The 5,140-nt window shown below is 41.5% G+C and overlaps 1 protein-coding gene and 1 long non-coding RNA gene across 2 annotated transcripts in view; one reads left to right on the top strand and one right to left on the bottom strand.

The window, feature by feature from the left end:
• LOC109962567 (nuclear receptor coactivator 5) overlaps positions 1-5,140 on the top strand; it is a 29,886-nt gene that overhangs the window by 2,992 nt on the left and 21,754 nt on the right. The gene's annotated exons all lie outside the window — the stretch shown is intronic.
• LOC109962568 (uncharacterized) lies at positions 466-1,059 on the bottom strand. Its single transcript, XR_002275281.1, has 2 exons — positions 893-1,059; positions 466-693 (listed from the first exon to the last, which is right to left on the bottom strand). It is a non-coding gene; the product is annotated as an uncharacterized LOC109962568 (long non-coding RNA).

Genomic DNA, 5,140 nt, shown 5'->3' with positions numbered 1-5,140 from the left:
GCCATAGCAGCATCTAGTGTTTCCTGCTCTTCCAGGGATAAGTCATGCCACAGCTCTGGGTCATCAAGATGATCCCCATCATCGTCATGCACCTCATCTTGAGTGGGGAAGCATACAGTGAATGCTTTCCGCATGTTTGCAGCATTATCGCTAATGATGAAGTCCAATTTTTCTTTAATGTTGTATTCATCACATATTGCCTCAAATTGTTCACAGATTCTGTCACCGGTGTGTGAGCCTTTGAAGCGGTCACAGCCCAAGAGTTTGGATTTTAGTTGTATCCTCTCCATATCTTTCTCTATCCAGTGCACAGTGACACCAAGGAAACCCCTCATCTTTCGGTCAGACCAAATGTCCACAGTGACTGAAACATGGTCTGTGTTGCTCAACTGAGTTTTTAATATTAAACGTCTCTCTGCAGCGAGTTTCTCTGTTTTTGAAGTCATTGTTTTGCGACACACTGGACTGTACTTACTGTCCACTACTGTCAGAAAGTGCCGAAAACTCTTATTTTCCACAATAGACAGGGGCAAGTTGCAACCAATAATCAAGTCAGACAATATTGAATTGGTGATAGCTTTCTGCTGTGGATGACTCATGCTATACTGCCCTACATGGATGTCCAGAAATTGTGAGATTGAAGGCTGTTCTGGTTCATTTGTGATGCTTTTGTTCATCTGGTATTCTTCAAATCTGTAAGATGTAATCATATTAGCACATGTCAGAAAATTCCATGTAGTTAAACATGAATTGCATTTAGCAAATTATGCTATGTTGCCCATGTTAATACATAAATTGTAATATTGAGCATTTCTATTAATACTGTGTGCGTGCGTGTTATTACTAATATAATTTATTTCAGGAGCAGCATCAAAGTTACACTAGTCCTCACCATGCGTCGGTGACAGATAGTGAGCTAATAGACGACTTGTTGATTATAAATCTTGGATGAGTTGACTACTGGACTCAATACATACAAACTGGATGGCATGCCATGAGCGTGGCTGTAGCACGTTTCCTGATAAGCTAAAGTTAGCTTAGCATTAGCTCGTGAGCTCTACTTACCCTTCTTTGTGCAACTTCAAATGTCGAATGAAGTTGGCAGTTGTTGCGTCTCGGTCCGTAATCTTCGACCCACATGTTCTGCATACTGCAATTCGTTTTTTGTTGACCACTTCATAGTTTTTGTACCCGAATGAAATTATCTTTGGTACCATAGTTGCAGAATAGCGCTTTGTTTACCTTCCTGGATTCATTTGATTGGCTACTGTGCTGACAGGTCACATATACATACACACAGGTGCAGAGAGAGAGGGGGAGGAGTGAAATGAATGGATTAGTGCACGCATTTAAAAATGTTTTAATATTTGGGTTTGTATCAAGTCTTTTCAAGTCAAAGGGCTCAAGTCCGAGTGAAGTCACAAGTCATTGGTGTTAAAGTCCAAGTCGAGTTGCAAGTCTTTTTACATTTTTTCAAGTCGAGTCTAAAGTCATCAAATTAATGACTCGAGTCCGACTCGAGTCTAAGTCATGTGACTCGAGTCCACACCTCTGAGTTAAAGCGCTTTCACATTTGAGTGACAAAAATGCAACTCCCTGCTGTGTTTTAATGCAAGGGGTTGCATTGGTCAGGGGGTGAGGGGCTGCAGGAGTGTCTCATAGGCATCTACAAGACAGCTATGTTGTGATGAGTGTGAAAACGGAAGTGACCTTATTCACATTTTCAGCCCATGAGTGTAAACAATGGACACCAACAGTTGCTATTGTTCTGATGAAACACCGACTTCAAGCCCAACACAGATGTCAAACTTGGGTTCCTGAAATAAGCCAAGCAAGGTCACAGCTGGGACAGTACCACAATTTGGTTTGTGAGCTCTGCCTGGCTAGTTATCAATTTCAGTGCCATTCCAGACTGACCATTAAGTAGGCCCGCATATCACAATGGAGGAGGCCAACCGTAGAAAGCTATTCTCCCCATCTGAGTGATTCAGTATTTGTCTTCGGTAAGTCTGTTTATTTTGATTCAAGAACTGTATTGTTATTGCACCAGCCAAAAACTGATAAAATATTTAGCTGCACACAGGGCTTGCTAGCACACACATTAGATTCTTTTTTGTGTGTATTTAGTTCTACTAGTACTGTTGACAGCCATTAATTTCCTTGAGTCACTATAATATGTAATGTCACATGAAAAGGCTGTGGTTATTCATTTAGATAAGTTTATTACTTTAATAATATCCACTGAATTGCCAAATGGAATAAATGGCAAAATGAGTTTAGTTTTTAACAAATACAGTATATTAGTTGAGGCAGCTGTAGCCTACAAACAGAACACAAATTACAAGTTAGTAATCCAAAGTTGTTTAGTAATAATAATGATAATAATAATTACAAATCTCTGCTTGTGTGATTTGAGGTTTCTGGCTTCCAGAGACTTGTACAGAACCATTACTTTCAGCTACAGGGTGGGTGTATCCACTGTTTGTGCAAGTAGCCAGAGCGGTATGGGACTGCTTGGCCAAAGACTTCATGCCTGTACCCAAAGAAGCTGACAATAGAGGGCGATCACAGAAGACTTCAAGAACCTGTGGAAGTTCCTCAACTGCGTTGGAGCTGTGGATGGCAAACATGTTGTCACCCAGGAACCAAAAATTCTGGATCACTTTTCTACAATTACAAGGGGCCCTTTTCCATTGTACTGTTGACAGTAGTTGATGCCTGATACTGTTTCTGTGTGGTGGATATAGGGCCATAAGGCAGGTGCAGTGATGGAGGTGTTCTGTCAAATTCTGTGTTTGGTCAAGACTGGAAGGCTTGGCCTCCCCCAGGATAAACCGCTCCCAGATGCAGAACATCTTGGTACCATGCCTCATGTTTTGTGGGATATGAGGCATTTCCCTTGCAGTGGAAGCTCATGAGGCCTTTCCTGGGGGGAAAAAAAACCTGCCTAGAGAACACAGCTTATTTAAGTACCAATTCTCACGTGCAAGATGACTTGTGGAGTGTGCCTTGGGCATACTCGCCAGTCAGTTTCCCATCTTTCACTATGTGATGGGTGTTGAACCAGTGGTGGCCGAGCTGGTGGTGAAGGCATACTGCATTTTGCACAATTTCATGTGATGAGACTTGATGGAGAACATCTCTGGCAGTAGTGATGCAACTGTTGATGGCCTGTTACCTGTTCAGCAGCTTGGGAGCAACAGCTCATCCAGAGAGGCTTTCACCATCCACAACCATTTCACAGAGTATTTCTCTTGCCCTGCTGAAGCAGTCTCCTGGCAGCATAAAGTCATTTGACACACCAAAATACTATCAAACTGACAGACCTCTAAAGACTACATCTTTAAAACATGTTGTTTTCCTTCTTATTTTTTGTCTACATTGCACTGTGGTTTCACCCTGATGGCAAACATGCCTTGTCAATCACCATTTAAAATAAAACAAGAAAAGCTAAAGTCAGTGTTGGTTTTGTTTTTCCTTTAACCCATATGGTCACTATGAGGTAGATGATAACTTCTGCTGATTTTGTGTTGTACTTCAAGTATAGCATATTTTAATCATATTGTTCATAAACACAATGTATTTTTAAGCTGTTAATCCACTGCTTGATCCCTACTGCTCTACTTTCAGCGGTTCCCGTTAGGGATTGCCACAGCGAATCTAATTCGCATGGTTAAATTTACCACATTTTTACGCTGGATGCCTTTCCTGACATAAAAATGACTTTATTACTTTACTTACTTTATGAGGCTGAGGAGGTTTGGCATGTCGCCTAGGATCCTCAGCAACTTCTACAGCTGCATCATTAAGAGCATCTTGACCAGCTGCATCACTGTCTGGTATGGCAGCACTACTGCTATGGACCGCAAGCGCCTGCAGAGAGTGGTAAAGACTGCGGAGAAGATCACCAGGACTCCACTGCCCTCTCTACAGAGCATTTACCACTGCGGGGTGCGTAGGAAAGCTGCCTCCATCCTCAAAGACCCCACCCACCCCAGCACGGACTGTTCACCTCCCTGCCCTCTGGCTGGAGGTTCAGAAGTGTGAAATGCAGGACCTCCAGACTGAAAAACTCTTTCTTTTCCTCTGCCATCAGCCTCCTAAACAGCTGACAGGAGTTTTTTTTACCAGGAAATACGTCATGTACTGACAACCTGTACTGTTTATATTCTGTTTGCACATGCATAATTGCACATTAACTGTTGATTACTGCACATGCAGCTACAAGCCGCATACACTGTCTTATCATATTTTTATATATTGTTATTATCTCTGCATTTGCTGTTTAAAGTGCTTTAGATCTTGTGTTACTTACTCATCTAATTTATGTTTCATTTGTATTGTGTGGCATTCATGTGGACGACAAAATAAGAATTTTATTGTACAGGGAAACATGTTTCCTAACTGTGCGTATGATGAATAAACACTTTGACCTTGACACAACCCTGTTTATTTATCCGGGCTTTGGACCGGCACAGAAGTCACTGATTGCTTGATCCCTGAACTTTGAAATTTCCATTCTTTTGTAAGATAAATGTTTCTGCAGAAATTTGAAATGTTCAGTCCTTGTTAAATTAAACTCATACCAATTAAAGGAGAGAACAGTTTCAAAAACCTTATTTAAGAGAATCATTTGGAAAAGTCACCATTTAATTTGTCATACTGAGAAAGAGATCTATCATGCATAGTTGTTTGTGAATGCCTCCAGGTGATCTAAAAGTCCTAACTTAACCTAAAAATAACATAGCTATATTTTATTTTATTTATCTGAATCTGCAACCTGAACTACCAACAACTGTGAAATAAATGTAGAGCGGTAGTCTTTCCCCCTGAAATGTAATGAGGCTGAAGTAGTCTCAAAATGAAAATACATATGTAAATTAAAAAACACCTCAAATTCCATCCATCCATTTTCCTCCACTTATCCGGGACTGGGTCGCGGGGGCAGCAGTCTAAGCAAAGATGCCCAGACTTCCCTCTCTCCAGACACTTCCTCCAGCTCCTCCGGGGGAATGCCGAGGCGTTCCCAGGCCGGCCGAGAGACATAGTGTCAGGTTTGGCGTGTACAGATGCCAAACAGAGGTTGTGGTGAACTCAATTAGAAAACCAGACGAACCGAGGTAGCGACAAGTTCTTTACT

Source organism: Monopterus albus, unplaced genomic scaffold, assembly GCF_001952655.1.
Source record: "Monopterus albus unplaced genomic scaffold, M_albus_1.0 scaffold65.1, whole genome shotgun sequence".
In the NCBI taxonomy this organism is placed as follows: Eukaryota; Metazoa; Chordata; class Actinopteri; order Synbranchiformes; family Synbranchidae; genus Monopterus; species Monopterus albus.
This window is presented reverse-complemented; position numbering and strand designations above follow the sequence as displayed.